Raw genomic sequence first — 21,676 nt, 5'->3', positions numbered from 1 at the left:
GGATGGGGAGGGGGCGGTGAGGGGATGGGGAGGTGGAGATGAAGGGATGGGGATGAGATGGTGAGGGGATGGGCAGATGGAGATGGAGGGATGGGGAAGGGGCCGTGAGGGGATGGGGAGGGGGCCGTGAGGGGAGGGTGCGCGGTGAGGGCCGGACCGGCCGGTGCAGGTGGACCCGGCGCTCACGGTGGGGCGGGCGGGAAGGCTGAGGGGGGCACAAGGGCATCCCGGCTTCTTTGCACTGAGGGGAGAGGGCAGGGAATAAGGGAGGATGTGAGGAAGAGAGAGCTCCCCTTATGCTGTTTGTAGGACCGAGCAGCAGGGTAATGTAGGAGAGGGTGGAATATGAGTATGGATAGCAGGAAAGTGCTTCCTAAGGGCTTCCTGCAGTAGTAAAAGCAGTGAGAAATTGAATCAGGCCTTGCTCTTTAACACAGAAAAAGTCACACAACCTCCCTGTGAGTGACTGAATGCACTGGTGAAAGGATTCTTCTCCTGAAAGTTTTTACATCCTTGCCTTTTTTCTATCTTCCCTTCTTCCTGTAGCCTTGGCTCTGTTTAAGTCCTCTCAGAATAACCTGCCTTGTTGAAGGGACTCTCTGTCAGGGGAGAAAAAAAAAGTCTTTGAAAACAAACGCTATCTTTGTTTAAAGCTATTTGTGGATCAAGGTTGTGACTTAACTGTGAAAGAGAATGGCTCTCCCTTGCTTACATTAAAAACACAATAACACATTGAAACAATCAGAATCAGGGTAGGTAACTGGGCTGAAGTGCAATTCAGCAGAGTGAGACCTTAATGCAGGTTTTACAGTACCTCAACTCTCTGGTGAATCAATAAATAATTAGTGGTGGGTCTTTTCTTTTTGTGTGTTATTTGAAGAAATTCTTCAGGCTAGAGGTGGTAATTGATAATATTTTTAATCTCTCCCACTTTCTTCCTGAGGCCTGAGGATCTTTAAAGCCCTTTTCAATCTAGACCATTCTATAATTCTATGATGCACAGGTTTAGATGTAAGAGAGCAAGAAAAGGGTGAAATAGGGATCCACCCTTTCCAAGTTCCTGTGCTGTGTAAAAGTTGCAGCTACACTCTGTGAGCTGGGGTACCTGCTGGTAAACGTTTGGATTTGTTGCTGGATGCCACCTCTTGTTCCCAGTCCCAAATCTGATGGCCCATATGGTCTTACATCTAGCAGGTATAAGCATGTACATATATCAGGTATTTGCAATAATTTTGTGCAGGCAGGTACAGAAACTACAAAGCAGCTTTGGGGTTTCTTCTCTAGCCACAGTGGGTTGGCCTGGAAGAATTAAAGTTGCAAAAAGTAGCAGCTGAATTCAGGTAGGGAAGCCTGAACACTGGCTAGAAGAAGTGTTACTCCTGCACACCTTTTCTAGTGTCCTGCTGTAAACTAGAATTAAGAGCCCGTGAAGATACATCTGAGGGAGGGGTATTCAGCTTTAGGAAGTGTCTGTCAGAGGAAGGCTGGGAATTGGGGTGCTCCTTCCCCAGCCCAGCCAGGAGTGCTCCAAAGAAAGTGAATTATGCAAGAGACTCCACTGGCTCGATCAAATTTCTGTCTTCAGTTTCCCTGGCAGGCTTGAGTTTCACTGCTCCTGTTCTGCTGGGGGCTGGAGGAGTGTTCTCAGTGTCAGAGAACTCTGAGTTTCCAGAGAAGCCCCTCAGAGCCCCAGCATGACCTTGGTCTTCCCATCAAACTAGTTTTCCATTAATTAAAAAAGTAGGCACCCTAGATAGCATGAACTCCTCGGTGAGGATAGTGGAGAGAAGTTATTTATCTTCAGCCTTTTAATCCTTTCCTCTTTGTGACCTTTGCTTATTTCATCTGTGTTAGTTATTCACAGCTCTGGCAGACCTGAAACAGCTTTGCTGAGACCTACAGGAGAATCACTGCTCTATTTTCTAACTTCTCAATCTTGTCCTAATCAAAAATGTAAATACATGCATTATGATTTGCATGTCATTAACTTCCAAAAAACACCCTCATGCTAAAATCAGTGTTTTTTGAAACCCAATTTTCCTGCCTGCCTGAGAAGTTACACCTGGAATTCGCAAACCACGAATTCTGAGAACATAAACTGCTTTCAGCACTGCTGTTTACTTTCTGCTTTATTTTTTGTTTTCCATTTCACCCAGGGAAGAACAATATATTAAAAAATACGTTGATAGCCGTTTTTGTAATCAGTTTCTTTCTTCAGTCTTCATACTGAAGGCAGAAATACTCAGTCTTCATACTCAACAGAAAGTTTCAAAATGAAAAATGAGCGAAGTTGGTGTGGTGTATACTCACTGCACACTCATTATGCCACCACTGAACCCATTGTGATCGTTTATGAACAGTGCATCTAACACATTCCAGAAATTCCAGGGAAGTGTGGATGGGAGCTTGCAGATTTCGAGGAATACAGAGAAACCGGGAGCAAACAGCGTGGTTTTGAGCGAGGCTGGCAGTGTAGCCGCCCCTGGATTTCGGTTTCCCTGGCACAGAGCTTTGTGTGTGAGCTGGAGGATCCGGCTGGGAGTGTCTGTGTGGAGCAGTCGCAGCCCGGGATACGGCACGGGCGCTCTGCCAGCAGTTTACAGGAGCGTGGTTTTGCCTGATGTCAGGGATGCTGGGAAGGAGCATTCCCGGGCTCCGGCGCGGCTGCGGAGGTGCTGTCACTGCCGTCTCGCAGAGGCTGAGTGCGCGCGTCTGACGGGGGAGCCGCTGCACGTTCCAGGATGAGCAGATGAGGAGGTTGAGTTCCCGTTGCACACCCAGGGCCTGGAATGTGCCTTTGCTATGCATGGCTTGCCCAGAACTCGGGGCTTGTTTTAATAGGCTGCCTTCGAGTCAGTGAGTCTGGGAGCCAGCGCAGGGTTACCCTGGATCAGATGCCAGAGCGTGTAAGGGCTCTCCCTCTCTGGGAAAGCTTTGGAAACGGGATTAACAGCAGTGCTGCAAACGCCGTGTGCTGCTGGATGTGTTACACTGGGGTTACAAACACCAAATCCCTCGGGAGCAAACAGAAAGTGCCACTGCAATTCGGTGGAGCAGCTTGAACATGTCCCTTCTTTCAGGAAGGACGGGAAAACAGTGTGCAGCAGTTCTGTTGATACAAAAAAAGGATCTAAATAGCAAGATGTGGCAAACTGAGGATCAGCTTGAAGTTCCTGTGATATTTGAAAAAGCATTTTGGTTTCTATGCTAGGACACAAGCAGCTGCATGATGCCTGAGATATATTTCATGCTCAACACTGCTTCTAATGAATTTTGTGTTAAAAATCAAAGGTGTATGATCTCCTACTTAGAAAAAAAAAACCCAAACAACAATTTTTTTTTAGAAACCGGTTAAGACACTGTGATGAGAAGAAGCAGGAGAGGGCAGCGCACCCGTGTTCCCTCCTGAGCATGGACTCTCCTGCTGCAGCATGTGAGGAATGTGCATTGTGTTCAGGGCACTGGGAGCACCCAGGAGGATCTTGGTAGCTGTGCATGGTTGAGCAATGGGATGCTTAATGAGGGGGTGCTGAGCTGTGCAGTCAGCATTGTGCCAGCACCATCTCACAGACACCAGAGACTGTGTCTGCCTCCACAGTTCAGTAAAATAGGCCAGTGGCTCTGCTCCATCCCCAGGGCCAAAAGGCACAGCTCCCTCCCACGTGCTGAGCCTGCTCCTCTCCAAAACAGAGTGCAACTGACCCGGCTGGCTGTGCCCAGACTAAGGGTGGGACTGACCAGACTCGCTGTCAGAAATGGAGCCTTGAAACTCCTATGTTTGGATTCTAAATCTGGCTGATCTGGGTTTTGGTAGCACCATTACACTTCACCTCGTCTGCCAGCTCATCACTGCAATTTCACTCACAGTGCACGAGTGCTTTTGTTTAATTAAACTTTACTGAAAAAATATCAGCAGTGACAACATGAGAGAATTGTAATGAGATGCAGTTGGAAATACACTTCTGGGACTAACATCCTGTCAATTACAAACAGAGGATGTTTACTCTGTCTGAGTAAATTTTGAAAGTGAACCTCAGAAAAGCAGTTAGTTAAACTCTGAAGCTGTGAAACCAGCATCTTAAACTTCAAATATCAAGTTCAATCACCAGAGTGTAACAGAGAATACATTCAATAGTCATTAATCTGCTGTCTTATCAAGATATTGCTCCTTTAATTTGCATTATCGCTTCAATATAAATATTTCAAATAATCCAACCATTCCACTGTAATGAATTTTACCTGTGGATGTGAGAAGAGGCTGTGCATCTTGAATAGTTTGAATTCTGCCGATGATACTTTCACATTGCTGTGTCTGGTAGGGAGATCTGTTCCTGGGCCATTTCTCAAAGCTGGTGGTAGCAGCTGGAAAGAAGCCCAGCCAGAGTACTGAGGGAAAAATGTAGGGGAGTAGAAGGAAGAGATGGAGAGAAATGACCAAGAGTTATTCATAAACAGGGATAAAGTGTTTGCAGTGGAAAAGGCAACAAGTGTTAGAAAAAGTCCTTAAACCACCACATATTTAATCCTGCTGGTAAAAGAATCTCTGCTTCTAGTGGAAAACTGATGTCTCTGTTTCCCAACCATGTAACAAATATAAAATAATTTCCCAAATTTAGCTTTACTCCAAATACAGCCTTTTGGCTTCCTGAATTTTTGATTGAACTGGTGCTCTCTTTCTTCATTAAGTTATAAAAGTCACAGTCAGTCAATTTTGCCCCTGAAAATCTCTGATGTTGCCTTAGGTATAAAAGATTCTCCCCATCTTGGGGAATATTTTAAAAGTCTTGTCTCAGAATTTTTTACTAAGAAAGCTGGACCTATGTCGTGGTAACTTGAGGTGTCACTGATGGTGTGTTTATATGCCAGCTCCAATATAATTTTTAACCAGAATCTTCAATTAAACAAGGCACACAATGAAAGAATTTGAAATAAGAGTTTTCTAGGTACAAGGAGAAGCTTTAGTGATGAGAAAAGTCTGAGCACAGATCCCATGAAAACAATATTAAATGAGGGCTGATGGCAGAAACTGTGATGTGCAGTGGCCTGGTAGTGAATTATGTTGATATTCCTCATATATTTTGAAAGCAGCTTTTCCAGGGAAAGAGAGTGATGTGAACAGGCTGTGTCACTGGGAACCATGCTGAGTTTTGGTTAAGTCACATTTGGATTAAAATTGATGTGTACCAATACTTTTCCATCTCCCTGCTATTTTCAAATGTTTTACTGTCACACATGGAGATGTTTTTCAATTCATCAAAATCCAGTGCACTGAGTTCCTCCACCACAGAAAATTCCCACCTGAGTCTTGCCCACTCCCACGCTGCAGATGGGGAAGAATGTTGCAGCTGCCCCTGCTGGTCATCTCCTTCCCAGATCTGATAGAAAATGAAGTGTATTAAAACCTGTGCCACTTGCCAGCCTCAGGATTACCCCAGGCCATGTCCTTACAGCTTAGATACTTCCAGAGAGAGAAAATCCAAGCCCAGCAGGTGAGTGGCCTGTGGAAATCTTCCAGCAGGTCTTTCAGGCCAGCTGCTTTCCTCTCGGAGCCCCCAGAGCACGGCATTGCTGGAGCAAGCTCAGCAGTTCCACCCCTTAATTTAGCCTGGCATGTGTTGATGTCTGTGGCCATTGCTCCTGACAGCAGCTTCTGGAGCACACTCTAAAGGACCCTGGCTGTAGGAAAACATCCTGGCTTCTGAGATGATCTCTATCCAATTAGACAACATTCTCCTAGGACAGGACTGGGTGTAGCACATTGCTATGAGTTCTGTTTCTGTGCATTACTTTAATGATGTTGCCATCAGTGCAGTGGACTGGACAATTTCTGTCTTCTCCAGGAAATACTGGGATAGGGTTTTCTGAAGCATGCTACAGCCTGAAAAACATAAGCCAGATGATACCCATTCCTTTGCTACTGTCTTTGGGTCAGACCTGGTAAAGATGAAAAGTTTCAAGTGGAATGGCAGCTTTTTGGTAGACAGGCTTGTCTTCCTGTCTGCTGCAGGTTATAAGGATGTCATTCCTATTAGGACAAGCAGGATGTGCCAGCTGTGGGTTCCTGAGGGAAGGAATGGAGTTGTTGTTCTTGCCATCATCATCTCTCTGAAATAGGCCTGAAAGCTGCTTGTGGGAAGTCAGCAGTTCACAGAAATGTAATGCTTTCCCTGCTCTTTGCTTCCAGCCCTGTTCCATCCCCTTGGATCCATTCTGTCCCCATTGGAACCATCCCACCAGGACAGAGGAGCAGGCTTGGCCTCGTGGGTGCCTTCGGAACCGCTCCGCTCGTGGGTACAGAGGTGAGGTCACAGGGGGCACAGAGGCTTCTCACAGGGGGGAAAAGCCACTTCAGGGTCAGCACTGCATATCCCTCCTGGCCTCTCACCCCACAGGACTTGTCTCACACCTGGTTTTTCCCTGTTTTCTGCAAAACTGAACTGAGCTCACCATTTTTCATGTGTTATGGAGGGCAAACATGCAGCACTTTGCCATCAGCATAGTGTTTACCTGATAGTAAATATCACCCTAAAGGAATATTTGAAAATGTTATCATGGAGCAGCTTAGCTTTTGGCAAATTCTGCTTTTTTTTTCCTCTGGCCTTTGCACTTGTACAGTCAGGTCTGAAAAGTATGTCACTGTGAATGCCACTTTGCTGGTCAGTCAAGGAAACTGAACGTGCAGGATAAAGCCAAGTGAAATTTTTATACTTCAGAACCCAGGGAAAACATTTGAGAGACAAAAGTGTTTCTTTTCCCTACTTGGAGGTCCTTAGCTGGTGTCAGCAGCTCTGCTGAAGCTGGTTATTTATGCCAATATTCAGACTTCCAAACTGCAAGTGTTAATGCAGAGAGCTGCCCTTAAATGCCACATGGAAGAAAATATGTCAAGGTCCCTAAAAGATTCATACCTCAAAAAAAGCAGTTCAAGGCAGTATTTTGCTTTTCTCTTCTTTTTCCTGTTCCCTCCCTAAGCTATCCCAATAACACTGTATTCCCTGTTTTTCTCCTGAGGAGAGCGATATTTCCCACACAGCTGTGCGATGTCTGTGCAGTGCCTGATATCCCATGGAGCTGGATCATGGGGCTCTGCTTCTTTTTTAATCCCAAATGTTTGTGTATCACAGTGTTGGTGACTGGTGGCTTTTGCACTTCCCCTTCTATAGAGGACGTGATTTTCATTTTTAATGAGTTCCTGAAATAAACACCTTCTTATGTTTCAAAGCACAAAAGAGAAAAAGGAGTCTTTTTCAAAGCTTAACTCAAAACTTCAACATTTCCTTGAAATGTTCTCTCCTTTGGTAATCCACCTGTTTGATATGACTTTCTCTTTTGTCAACAAAGCTGGGCTAAAACTTTGAGGATGACTCTGAAACTTTCCTCCCATGAGACTTCAGATTGACAACGAAGGTATAAAACTTCACAAAATTAAACCCATCAAATTATGTATTGCTCTTTTTTTTGCAAAACTTCCTTACTTGCCAAAAGAGATGGGAGAAAATACTGTGCAAATTATGCTGAATGCAGCAGTTTGTCTCTCAGTAATACCTGTTTGGGAGAAAATGCATGTTGAATTTTTTGGATACAGTTTGCTCAAGCTCGTGACTTCTGTTGAGTGTGGCAGATATTGTGTCGTACAAAATGATATGTGCAGTAGTATATTCATTTAATTGATATTTATTGATATTAAGAGCCTATCATTTTTAACTTAAACTGAAAATAATATCCTACTGAGATCTTCAGATATCAACATTTCCTTACTGGTCAGCTGGAAGTGTGAAATGGTCCTGTGAAGTGTAACCTAAATAAAAACTTTTCATAACTTATACTCCATATCAGTGTAATCATTAACACAAGCCTTGCTCCACAATGTTGCTGCAATTGCTGTTTTTATTTGTTTCCTTCGTAGCCCTCTTAGCATGTGGCTACAGCTGAATTGTTTATGAAATTGCTGTTCTGTATTTCAGCTTCTCTCCAGTCTGTCAACTTTTTAAAATTAAAAACCTGCTTGACCTACATGATAGTTTTAGTTTTTCAGTTTGAAATCCGGATTTTTTTTCATTTATCTTTTTTTCCTTTTTTTTTTTCTTCATAAACAGTCTATTCTATTGTAATCTCTCAGTAAGTAACTATTTATGATAAATTTTATTATGGCAAAAAATATTTAAGTTTGGCTTTAGTTTGTCACATCCACAGCGTTGACATGCACTTTGTCCCAAGGAAAAAATCCCAACCCACTTTAACTGCTGTGTATAAAGCAGTTTATAAAGTTATAAAGTGCAGTCAATATGAGTGAAAATTGTTCTGTTTTTTTTATTTTTTAAAGTCTATATTGGATGAGTACCTGATGCTTAAGGAAAGAATTTCCCAATAGGGCAAATATGCTGCGATATCATGAAAGTGGTGGATTAAGTTGGGAACAATTGTTCATTGAGGTCTGCACCATGAGAGGTGTAAGCTGGAATTTGTAGTTGAAATTTGGGTTTAAAATTTGGTTATAATGGGTAAAGGACATTTTTGCACGGTGGATGTTGTACTGTGTGGGCTTTGCAGAATGTGACTACAAAGACAAAGCTTTTAATAAGGGTAAAAGTCCTCTTGGAACAGCACAAAGAGATTCCCACTGTTGCTCCCTGAGCAGGACTGGGGTAAGGCCAGACCTCTGCACCCGAGTGCTGCTGAGCTGGAGAGTGTGTCCTCCTCAGCCTTGCTCTTCTCTGCTCACTGTGGGAACAAAAACCTCAGCAAAGCTGGCAACAAAGCACTGCCAGCACAAATGCTGTTGGGAGGCTCTTAGGAATTGGGTTTTATTTGGGGAAAAGAGAAATGGAGTTTTTAAATTTTTCTCTCTATGAAATGATGTCTTAATTGTAGGCACACAGTTTGTGGTAACTGGGAGTGGGGCTGGCCCAGCCTCATCCCCAATGGGCTCAGCTGTGAGCAGCACTGACAGCAATGAGCCAGGGAGTGCCCAGGGGCACTGAGCAACCCCCAAAGGGAGCAGAGGGCACACAGGTGCAGGGCATCAACAGGAGGGGATAAAAGGCTGGGCTGAAGATCAGGAAGGGCAGATGCCTGCAGCCTTCTGAAGTGGCAGGATGTTACTCTGGACGGGCAGATCCTGGAGCCTTCTGATGAGGTGAGGTGTTACTCTGGGTGGGCAGATGCTTAAAGCCTTCTGAAATTGTGTGGTGACACTTGGTGTATTGTGACCATCTCAACCGTGACTGTGATGCCTTGATGGATGCCAGGTTTTCAGAGCTTCTAGAAGTCCAAAAATTAACCTCAGTGCATTATGGGGAAACTGGGTAAGCTCTTAATTGAAAGTATTGCTTCTCAGGTGGGACTCCTACTGATAAGGTTGTGTTCTAATCTGTTCAAAATACTGTTTGCAAATAGAAGGATGGATAATGAGCAGGAATATCCAATTTGCTAATTGTGCTGCTGACAGGCTATTAACAGCTGATCCTGTTTGCACTAAGTGATGGTACTTGTTTCAGGTTGCTTCCTATTGTGTTTAGCAGCATTAATGAGGCACATGAGGTGCTTGTGTGATTTGTCCTCTGAAGGATCTCCCGGTTTGTCTGGGGCTGGTAATGCTATCATGCTCCTGATGCCAATAGGAGAAATATAAGGATATGGCTGGTAGGAGCTGTGGTGCTCTGGAGATGCAGCCCCTCACACCACACTGCTGTCCAGACAGAGTAGGGCCAGGGCCTGAGTTTCACATATTTATATAATGACTTATTGTCTTTGACTTTCCTCTTTATTTCTTCCCCAATATCCCAGTTATTCCTGTGAATGCAGCATGGAAAACTGACACTTGCACGGCACTGTCTTTCTGAATTGGAAATAATCAGCTCCATTTCCAATGCTGTGTGTTTGGAATTGGTTTTGCCCAATTCATATGACACTTCATGTTAATCAGCTTCCTATTCAAATTGCCTTTTCCTTGCCCAGTCATCTCTCTCCTGCTGCTTCCTGTTGCCAACTTCTCTCCTCCCTTCAGATTTCTCACAAACCTTGTTAAAAGTTGAGCTGGAAAGGCTCAGAGAGCGATGTCAGTTTTGCTATTTGCTGCAGCTCCACAGACAGCTCCTGGTTCCTTCCCTGTAGGACCCAGAGCTGTTCTTTGGAGGAACAGCACTCCCAGGAATCCCCCAGGATGGTTGGGCTGCTCAGATCTTACTCTGGATTATTGCCAATAATGGCTTTTGCAGCTATTATGTGCTTCCTGCTGTTCTTTTTTTCTTTCACATAGCCAGGAAAGCATTCTCTTTCACCTGGAGATTAAAGAATTGCTAATGGAAGCCTTATACATCTTTTAGCAAATGAGTGTTTATGTATTTCACACACACAATTGTGCTCTTTGAAGCTCTGCAGGGACTTTCTCTCTTTTTTTTCCTGTGGTGCACCTTGTGATTGTGTCTCAGGTCAGGATGACACGGTGCACATTAGTTTTGCTTTGTTCCTGACAGGCACACACCTTGTCTTTTCTGGGTGAGGAAGGGAAGGGCAGTTTCTCTCTGAGGTTGCATTTGAATAAAACCACTCTGCTTCTCAAGATAATGATCACTCAGAGGCTGCTGCTACCCCATGTATGTTGAATATTTGAATTCACTTTGCAAGCTGTGTGGCCATATATTGCTTAGGGGTGTATTAACATTTATTTTTTCATCATGGAATGTCAGTTCTCAATACAGCAATCTCCATGTTTCTATAGCTGCTCTGTAATAGCTGAGTGACTTTTTATAGGTGTGTGTGACTTCTTTAATATCTTACTTTTGGGGCATCAATTTTCTTAGTATTATATTATTTCATAGTTTTTATGGGGTTAAACAAACAACTTTGTGGATAGCAAAACTAAGTCCAAGGGCAAGACTGACTAACCTGTACCAGGGCAGGGAACAAACTGAATAGAAGAAACACATGACTAAAGACAGAGTGACCCATGTTTGAAAGTGAGAGGAAAATGTACTTTGTGTTTACACTTTGTGTACTCTAGGCAGTGCCAAGTTAGTGCAAATAGAAGACCTTAAATTACATTGATACAGTGAGTGGGGATCCAGGGCTAAATAAACCCTCTGTGGGAAGAATAGGTGGTGTTCTGTGCAGCAGATCCTTCCTGGAAAATCCAAACAAATAAATGGATGCCTGGCAGAACTCTGCTGCACTATGTTATGTGAGCAAGGAGTTTGTATCTGTGGCTTGGATGCTCTGCTGATATTGGGAAATGAACTTTCCCTCTGTGGTGATTCAGAGAAGGGACAATGTTCTTCACTTCTCCCAGAGCCCAAGGCAGCAGACCTTCAATTCAGCACCCAGAGCCTCAGGACAGGGCTGACAAACTGGTGCCAAGCTCATCTCCCAGCACCTGGGATGTGACAGCAGCATGGGTGACACTCCCGGGGCATGATGTGCCCAGCGAGGGGCAGCTGGTGTGACACAGCCGAGTCTCAAGGCTGCTCCACTGGAGGCAGCTGGAGTCAAGTGTTCTATACAGCAAATGCCAGGAGCTGCCTTCCTGGGGGTTTCTTTTCCAGCTGTGATTCTCATGTAATGAGCATTTCAGTGTGTTTTCAGCAAAAGTAAATAAGTGTTGCATAATTTGCTTGATTGGCATGGGTTTTATTGGTCCAGCTTGAGCTCTCCATCGAGATTTGTGTACATCTGCCAGTTTTATTCTCTTTTCTCCCATCCCTTTATCAGGGATGTATTTGCCTGGGAGCACTGGCTTCCCTGGGTTGTTAAGGAGACTCAACATTTGTACCTGGTTGTTTTAAACCAAGGTTGTTATCTTAATGCACTGCTTGCATGTGGCTGTCCAAAATGCTTATGAATTTCTAAGTTGTGGAACCCTTTATATTCTTCCATTTGTTGTGCTTCGAGTTTCCTTGAACCTTGGTTGATGCTATCTGTGCTTCTGAGGGAAAAAAGAGACTCCTATCTCAGTTTGGACTGAATAAAGGGGTCCATGTCCAGACCTTGTTGATCTGGGAGAAACTGAACAAGCTGTATTTTGACAAGTAACCTACACAATTTTAAGATGCTTGTGGTTTTCCTATTTTTTACTTATTTTGCTTGTAATTTTCTCTGTGGAGAGCTCATGCACCATCAGCTTAATTAGGCCTGATGAATTTCTTGAGATCACACGGCTGCAGCTCTTAACCTTTGTGGCTTGTTATGTACATGGTGGTTTCCTTGCTAGACCTTCACCAAATTTTAGATTACCACAGATGTTTTTGTTATTAGTGAGATGACTGCTATAGAAGTTTTAGTAAGAACAGTTTAATCTTCCCAGAGAGATTGATGTACTTATTTGAAAATTATTCAAAATATTGCACTTTGAAGTGCAATATATTGCACTTTAGCTTGCATTTCTTTTCCACCTAAGTACTGCTAGTGATATAAACACTTTTTTAACGCAATACCCCCAAAACAAGCAATCCTGTCCCCTTTCACCAACCTGAATGTGTTGCCAAGAAACTGAACAGGATGAGGCTGGGTTGACCTGAGTGTTTCAGTGGAGTTGCAGGCAAGACCTGGCAGCTGAATAATTCATTTGTGAGCAGGACACCAGGGCTGTCCTTGCACAGGTCAGTCACGATGCTGGGCTCTCTCCCTCTCATTACTCCATCTTTCATCTCTCTCCACTTAGCATAGCTCAGCCAGCAAAGTTAATAGATTGCCATCTTTCACTGAAATTCCTGTCTTGAAGGGGATGATAAAGAAGCAGAGGCTGCAGCTGCCCTCAGTGATTTGTGATTTATAACTGAGGGGAGAGATCTCCCTCCTGTTGTAACAACAGTGACAAGTGTTGCCACAATGCAGCAGTGATTGTTTAGATGGGACATGTAAATAAAACAGAGCCATCTGGACTGCAAAAAACACAGCAAACACAGAATTCTGCTACTGGGACTGAGTTCAGGCTGTTTCTCCCTTTTAGGTAATCAGAACCTGTGGGTTTCATTCACTTTGTGGAAGTACTTTTTTCTTTTTGGTCATCAGTTGTTAACATTTACAACCCTAGGAAGCTGCTGAAGTCTAAAAAACCACCAGCCTGCCTTTTTTTTGATACATACAATCAACGGGTTTTCCCTTGAGCTAAGGCTCAGCATCCACTTTCAGGGTAGGTAGGAAATGGGTACAAGTTTTCCTGTGTATCTGAGTTTCGAAGTTCTCCACTATCTCATAGAATAAAAGACCAGAAAATGTTCAGTGCAAAATTTAGGATTGAATTCATTGAGTTGGACAGAGCTGAGGAGCTACATGAAAAATTACATCCAAGGTGAGCACCTTCTGGCTCTTTGGAGAGCTTATATTATTATTTAGCAGTTATCAGGGATTTTTTTCCCCAAATATCAGTATTTGGGAAATGAAATAATTATGAGCCATGAACTGAGGACACATTTTTCTTTCATCACTGATTGCTGATAATTTGCAGTAGTCCATACTCCTTTAAATATATTGCCATTTTATATCTAGACAAGCATAGGAAGGAGGGATTTTTCTTTCCATATCAGAAATGGTTTTTTAACCTACTCTGATCAGTCAGCCAAAATGCAGGATCTGATGCTAGACCTATCTGGAATTATATTATTCTTTGCATGTTGTGGCTTTAATTGCCTTCAAAGAAGTAATATCTGGGAGGTTCTTTCTCTTTAATATATATGAAGTTAGCAGTGCATGTTTATATTGTTGGGATTTGGACAGGAATTACATTTTGGTATTTAGTTTTTTGCTGCTAGCCTGAACTTGCTGCTATAAACAGTGAATAATCTGAAGGCACAAAGCATCTGGTGTTTCTGAAGATCATTCTTTGCTGCCACACACTATGCAAGCATTTAGGCCATTATGTTTAGGCTGCTGAGGAAAAAAAGATAAGTGGAGCATAGAAAAAACACCAAAGAGAGACACAAATATGTGAGTTCATTCCAGCAAGTGTTTGAGCAGCTGTAGACTTCATATTTAGTTCTGAAAAAGTCCATGTGGGATTCTGTTCAGAATTTTAAATATGTGCCCCAATATGGTGTCTCCTGATGAAGAAAATGACTATTTTTCCACTTCCTTGAACAGTTTTCCTGACTCTGTTCACATTTCCACCTCGTGACCAGGTTTTGTTTGCACTGGCTTTACATAATGGCAGGATTAGCTGAGAGTAGCCTCCCAAAATCTCAGGTAGCTCTTCCCTTGCTACACTAATTTTTCAGCTCATTGCCTCCTTCTTTGCTGAGCTGGAATCAAATCAGGTTTAGTTATTACATCTCTCCCAGGCAGGATTTGAATCCATCATGTGCTGGAGACACAAGCCTTGCTCTTAGCACTTCCCTCAGTATTTGAGCTCTCAATTTAACTTGGGTGGAAAAGTGGGAAATTCAGTGTGTGTGAATTTGGGGTCTATTAGTGCTGAAGACATCTGTGAGTCTCTGAAAATTGCTAAACTAATGGACTGCCTGCAGCCTGACAGTGCAAAGTACCTTCAGCTCCCTGTAAATTCCATGAGTTTTCTGTTAAAGCAGCAGCCAGGACTTCCATGCAATATAACTGGCCCTGCTTCAGCAGGTTTTTAACTAAAACAGGTCTTGCCAAGTGTTCTGTAGTCAAATGAACTCTACGGGTATTCACATTCCTAGACATCAGGTATAAATTACTTTTGATTTCAGAGGCTGCTAGGAAAAACATGAGCCTATGTGTCACTAAAAGGGTCCTCGAGGTGATGACATTTTTATGTACCTGACAACAGAGAGAACAGGATGCTGTGAGTGTTTGTGTTCAGAGAAGTCAGGGTTAAGTGAATGAAGTTGTATTGATTTAGGCATGCTCATCCTGTCACTGAATGCTCCCAAGTGCTTCATTTTTGACTATTTCAGTATATCCCTTTTCTGTGCCATCCTCAGAAATGAACAGGGATGGCTGTTTCTCTGTGGCTGTGCAGGCATCTGTGCAGATAAGCTGGCTGGTCAGCGGGGAGCCAGCTCAGAAACAGAACACTGGAATTCTCTGGCATTGGAAGAGAATTAAGAAATTGGACAGAAATACCCACTTGAGATTGCTGATGGGGTTGTATGGTTTTTGTGGACTTGTTTGTGTGAGCCAGAAGAAATGCATGCTTGTAGTTGAATTTATTTTTGATTAGTAACTTTTACTTTCCTGGGTGTGCACCTGGGCCTAGAGAAACACCCCCAGACAAGGTTACCTTCCTGCTTGGAAATTTTTTAAACTGTGAAAAAAGTAATGGGAAAATCTTGATGTTTTCATTTTGCTTGCTGAAATTCACACAATTTTTGCAATGTTTTCTTGTTTTGCCAGACCTGGGGGAAGGTTTGCCCTGTGTCAGATGTTTTGGGAGTGTTCCCTCTGCAGCACAGTGGTACAGCAAGGGCTTTCCTCCAGCAGTGGCAGCAGCTGGGCTTGGGAGGCAACATCCCAGCTGATTTGCCTGGGGGGAAGGAGCAGGGAGAAGGAGCTGAGGAGAAGGCCTATAAATACTGCATGGCTGCAGCTCTGCTGCTCCCTGAACCGAGTTACCACTGCTACAGTGCACTCTGCAAAAATGTCACATCCCTTCACTGCTCAGCACTGAGTCGGGTGGAAATCAAACTGCACTGCTTGGTTGGGGTGGCTTGGAGTCACCCTGGCATTTTAGAGATGGGTTTGATCAGGAAAATGGCTTGTGTGACTGTGCTGTCAGCCTTTCCTCCCTTCCTTATCCATCTCCTGCCACTTTCCATTGGCTCTGGAATTTACTGCTCAACTTCAGCCAAAGTTTTTAAAGGATCAGAAATCCCTGAAGGTGTTATATTCCAACATGTTGGAAATGGGTGGTTAGGTGTAGGAGAGACCCCCACTGGAGCTCCTACAGAGTGAAGAGCACCTTGCCTGTCATGGTTGGTGTTTTTCCAGGGGGATGAGCCTGTGCATGGCCCTGCTGTCTTGCCCAGTCACACATGGAAGTGATGTCTGGAAGGGAAGCCTCCTGCAGGAGGAAGTGCAGTAATGAGGCTTTCACAGCACAGAGATTTATTTAGGGATGCATTGGAGGTTCTGAGACAAAGAGGAGCTTCTGCTTCACTGATCCTGTGCTTGAGGAGAGGGAAAAGCAGGATCTGGGAGGGGACCTGGTTTTTGTCCACTACCCGTGGGTGTTAAGGGAATCCTATTGCAGAAACAGCAGAGAGGATAGTTGCTCACTCTTCCAGTGTCAGTGCCTTTCTCCACTGTGTAACTTATCCAGTCTCATTAAGAAATTAGGATTTGCACTATTTATTTTCATTTTCCTGTGAATTTGCAGTATATAAATACTCTCATTTAAAGTGCTTTCCCTATCTCTTGGCAAGCCATGGCGTTGCAAACTGATTTGCTTATCCTTAGGGTTAGCTCTGGACAGCACAGTGAAAAACAAGTCAACATCCAAAATGCAAGTGGAACCACGCTGCTGGGTAAGAAGAGTTTGGCCTCCACACAGAACCAACTTCTGGCATTCCCCTCTCTTCCACAATCAAGTGCAAACTGTTGCTGTGCTCTTACCTTTATTCAGTCTGACCAGATGTAAATCTTTCCTAAAGGCAACAGAGCCTAGTCTTGGAATATGTTGAGCTGATGAGTCAGCGTTTGAGAGCAGTTTGGAAAGTTTTCTCTCTGATATATGCAATCCCAGGTTATTCTTCTTCTCTCTGGATCCACTTAGAAACTGAAAGCTGGTGTGCATAAAAGAGACAGTTCAAAAGTAGAAGCAGTTTATCCCATCTCAGATTAAGAAACTGGTTAGGTCAGTTTATTTTGGTCTCTTTTCAAAGTGCTGACTTCTTTCCTTGCCTTGTTTTTGCCTTGTGAGAAACAGCTGCTAAACTTTTTACCTAACTTTCCTGTAGCCCCAGTGTTCATGGAAATCACATTTTTATCTCCCACCCTAAAAATGCAAATCCTACCAGGCTTAATCTCAAACACAGCTGACGCTGGTACAAAATACAGTTATTCAGTGTGGGAAATGTCCTTTAATAGTTCCTTTTGTTGCTGCTGAAAGAGCAGAATCACACAGGTGCTGGAGAGACAGATATGCAAGTATTTTCTTCCTACTCAGAACATTTTAGATAGGAATGTTTGTTTTTAGTGAACTGTGTCAAAGTCTAAATTTAAAATAAAGAATGGGCTGAAATACACTGAAAGCATAATAATTCCACAGTATTTTCTGATGGAGAACCATACAGCAAGTACAACAAAAAGAGTTAGTCAAACTTTCTGTTGCAATGGAAATACCTGGATTTCCCCTTCCATTTAGATCTGTAAAAAGAGGAAAATATGTAAGAGGAAAGAATTTTGTTCAGCATGAGCTTCTAACCATCAATGAAGGCAGTCATGCACACTTGGGAGCACAGCTGGACATTGATATCTGGATGCATGCTGTTCCTGAGCTGGACTGGGATGCTCAGCACATGCCTCTGATTTCGGGGAATCCCCTTGGGGGCCTGCAGACAGCAGACCCAAATTTCAGGGTCTCAGGTGGACTTGGGGAGGCGAAACCCAGCATTTTGCTGCTTGTACTTGGGCTGTTCAGCAGATGCACATTCCTGGGATGCTCAGAGCTTTGGCAAGACTTAAATCAAGGAAGATGTTTGTGGGGAACAGCAGAGCAGCACCTTTCACCTTCTGTCAGATCTGGCCTGAAATGTCTCTCTTAATAACGAGAAGAGCCTATTTTTGTCTCAGTGCTGACTTCATGAGCCAGAAGCATTCTGGAGTGAGTGAAACCATGGCAGGCTCTGCCCCTGCAAAGCTATTCATAATATTTATATTACAGTATGAGGAGTACTTTGGAAATCTGCAATGTAGTAAAATTCCTCTCTCCTTTTCCTGTCAAAATCTCCTTGGTGGAAAAACAAAATCACCTTGAGTGTTTCTGCTTTATAACATCTAAATAAGCTGGCCATTGGGTCACTTAATTTTTTTCTTCACTGTAATTCGTTATATCTTTCTGTGTTTTGTTCAGGAATCTGAGATGAAAGAGAACTAGATTCTGATGATCATCTTGTCACTGTTGCTGTCACCTGTGTTGACAGGTAAGTGTGCCAAGCTGGTTTTGAAGACAAAATGTTTGAATTATTTGTGTCAGGTGGGCAAAGCTACAGTTACAGCCCAGGACCTCACCCGTGGGTTGTGCTGGATGCTGCAAAGGTGAGTTTTTCAACAAACAAGTGGTCAAAAATGCTTCCAAGACTTTCTTGATCTCCAGAAATGAAACTGTTCCTCCTTCTTGCTTTATGGTGGTGGGTGGGTTACAAAAATGATCTGAGAGCAGAGGAGTTTGCAGTTGAACTGCAGCCTGGAGTGAAGATGGCTGAAAGGTCTTGTTGACTTTTGTCCTCCTCCTTCCCAAAGTACCTGAAATATGAACTAGCAGATAGATCAAGTTATCATAGTTCTTGTGTTAGACATGACACCCCCCTGTTTTCATTTAGGAACAATTTATTAATGGGGTCCCTGCAAATTTGCAGCTGATGTTAGGACTGGATGAAGAATTTCTTGTATTTTGTACGGTTAGGTGAGAACTGAGGGACTTGAGCCTCCTGTGATACAGCTCAATCATATTTCTTTTATCTCTCTTACCTTACCTAAATGCTGCATTTTCAGTCTTTCCTATTAATAAAGACTTCAAGTCCCTACATTTGTTATACATGTCTTTATCTTTGCTTTTCTGATTCTTTCAAAACACAGTCCAAAAAGTTTTGGCAGCACTCTGGAGACAACTGAGAACTTCTTATGAGAACAATTTATTGAAGTAACATCACTTTCTTGGCTTCCATTTCAATCATTACAACATAAACTGAAACATTAAATTCAGAGATCAGAAAACTAGAACAAAAAGGACACTGATTAAAACTTAGGTTTCCTTTTGGTGAAGCATGATGCTTCTGTATGATCTGAAAACTAAAAAACTCATTTTCTCTGTGATAAGATGAACTGAAGGTGCCTTTTCTTGCACTGGCTGCTGCAGGTGTCCTGTGTCAATGTGCATTTATGAACACAGATCAAGGACTGGATAGTGAGTCCTAGCAGTGCCTTTGGATGAGCACTGGAAGGAGAATGAAAATACAAAAATTATGTAGAATGTGTCAGGTGGGTTGCTGTAAGGTGTGTGGTGACATGAAGCAGTGTAATTTGGATCTCTAGTATGTAAAAATTGGAAAAGGATAAAAATTTAAAAAATGTGTGTGCCTCAATGCTCAGCCTAAAGAATTTCTAGCTTATCAGGGCATTTAACAATTGACTGTTTGCTTCTGTGGTAGGGCCACCATCAAAGATAAGCACACCAACGTAAGAGAGGTGTGCAGAAACAGGTGTGCAAATTTGGATTTTAAGTGTTGTTTGATAATGTGTTGTTGATGGGAATAACTGTGTTTTATTGGCTGAAATGTTTAAGTTTGCAGGGACACCTTCCACTATCCCAGGGTGCTCCAAGCCCTGTCCAACCTGGCCTTGGACACTTCCAGGGATCCAGGGGCAGCCACAGCTTCTCTGGGCACCCTGTGCCAAGGCCTCACCAGATCCTGAGTAAAGAATTTCTTCCTGATCTAAATCTCCTGTCTTTCAGTTTAAAACCATTCCTCCTTGCCCTGACGTTATCTGCCTGTGGGAAAAGTCACTCTCCTTCTTTTATATAAGCCCCCTTTAGGAAGCATGTAAGAAAATTCAGCTGATATGTAGAAGTGGTCACTCTCCATGTGTGACTGAAAAACCAAGAGGAGAAGTTTGGGTTTATTAAGAACTGCAGAAAACTTTTGAGGTGAGGCAATTAGTGCTGGCAAGTGTGGAAAAAAAACCAAAAACCAACCCCAAAACCAGCTGTGAGGGAGGCTACATAAAAGCTGTAGGAGAACGTTAAGCAGACACAAAACCTAATAGCAAATCTTTTTAAATGCTTCTTTCTTTAAAAGTGTGGAAAAAAAAAAAAGTACTTCTAGTTTTATGTGATTGCTGAAAAGGGCTTTTCTCATGCCAGCTCTGCCTCCTTCATTCCTGCAAATGGCAAAGCAGAGAGAGGGTTTTGTCAATTGATGGGTCTGTCCTGAAGGGTTTGGTTCACATGATGGGTTTCATTATTGCCTTCTCTGCTCAGCTGCAGAACAGGGAAAGCAGAGCTGCCTGGGTGCTGCTCCTCCCCTCTGACCAGGTGCAGGCACAGGTAGCTCTGGCAGCAGCAGCATCAGGAAATGAGCTTTGCTTCACAGCTGTTCCCACCTGGAGGCACTGGGGCAGCAAAGTGAGGGCTGCCTCTCACAGGGTCACCCCAGCCCCCAGTTTTAGAGAAACCCAGGAGCCCTTCCAAGCACAGTGTTCCTGGGCATCACTGCCTGTCGTTCCTTGGAAGTCACAGTCACTCGTGGATGTCCTTCAAAAAGGCTCTGTCAAATTCTCTCTCAGCAGCTGCTCCTTTGGAACATTTAATAAAATCCTTTCCTAAATACTTTCTCCATGGCAGAAACTGATAGTAGTATGCCTGGAGTGCAAATGATCCTGGTTTGCTTATTAGGATTATTTTCTATCCGGAGTCAATCAAGGTGTTTTTCTTTTTTTTTTTTTTTTTTTTTTTGTAAGTGCTTTTATATTCAGTTTGCATATCTTGATTAGACTGTGATAATTTCCATGGCTGGAATCTCCAAAGTGTGCTGTCAAGAAATTATAAATGGTAATGAATTCATTTAATCAGGACTTCCAGGAGTACAATCAACGTGAAATCTAGTCAATTAGAAATAAATCTGTTTAAAGTATTTCTTGTTCTCCAACAGTCTTGTTTGAGGCCTTATGTTACCTGAGACTGAATTAGAGACCTACACAGACAGGTAGAAAAAACACTTTGTAAGAAGTCACTGTGAAGGGGTATAAGTGAGTCCAGAAATTTAGGTGATGCTGAAATTTGCTTGAATCTCCATTATAAACTAAGTTACACAGCCCCCAGAAAAGTTATGGTTTTAGCTGTGACTTGGCACTCTGCAGACCTCATCTTGCACCTTGTGTCCAGTTTTGGACCCACCACAGTACATGAAAGATATGGAAAAACTGGAGCAGGTTCTGTGGAGGGCTGCCAAGAAAAAGGGAGCTGGAGTATTGTCCTGCAAGGAGAGGGACAGGTAAGCCTGGAAAAGAGCTGGCTTCAGGGAGACTTTCCAGCAGGCCTGGATAAAAGCATGGATAGCCTGAGCAGATCTCATTGCTGGACCTGCTCTGGGCAAGAGGTTGAAATAAAGACCTCCAGAGACCCCTGTGACCCAAATGACTTGGTGATTCTCTGAGTCTAAGGCACAGCAAGGAATCCAGGTCGTTGTGTTCAGGGAGGCTGATTTTATTTTGGTGCTGCATTGAGAGAGGGTTACTTCGGAAAAACAGCCTTGTTGTTATCCTAAACTGCCTCTAAATTAAAGGTATTGTGAGCAGATAACCCAGGGTGATTTAGCATGCTATTTATCTTTAATATTAAATTCCAAACTAAACCTGGCATTTAAATAGCAAAAGCTGGAAGAGTTTATGAATCTGTATTTTCACACAATAACATTCTTTCTATTTTTTGTTTCCCTTCTTTTGCCTAATGGTCACAAACATGAGTCTCATTCTGTTTGCTTCTTGCCTAAGAAGTGATATTTTATTTCTTGAGCTGTATACTGAAGGTAATAATTAAACCTTGGTA

This window comes from Molothrus ater, chromosome 6 (assembly GCF_012460135.2).
Source record: "Molothrus ater isolate BHLD 08-10-18 breed brown headed cowbird chromosome 6, BPBGC_Mater_1.1, whole genome shotgun sequence".
Taxonomy (NCBI): Eukaryota; Metazoa; Chordata; class Aves; order Passeriformes; family Icteridae; genus Molothrus; species Molothrus ater.
This window is presented reverse-complemented; position numbering follows the sequence as displayed.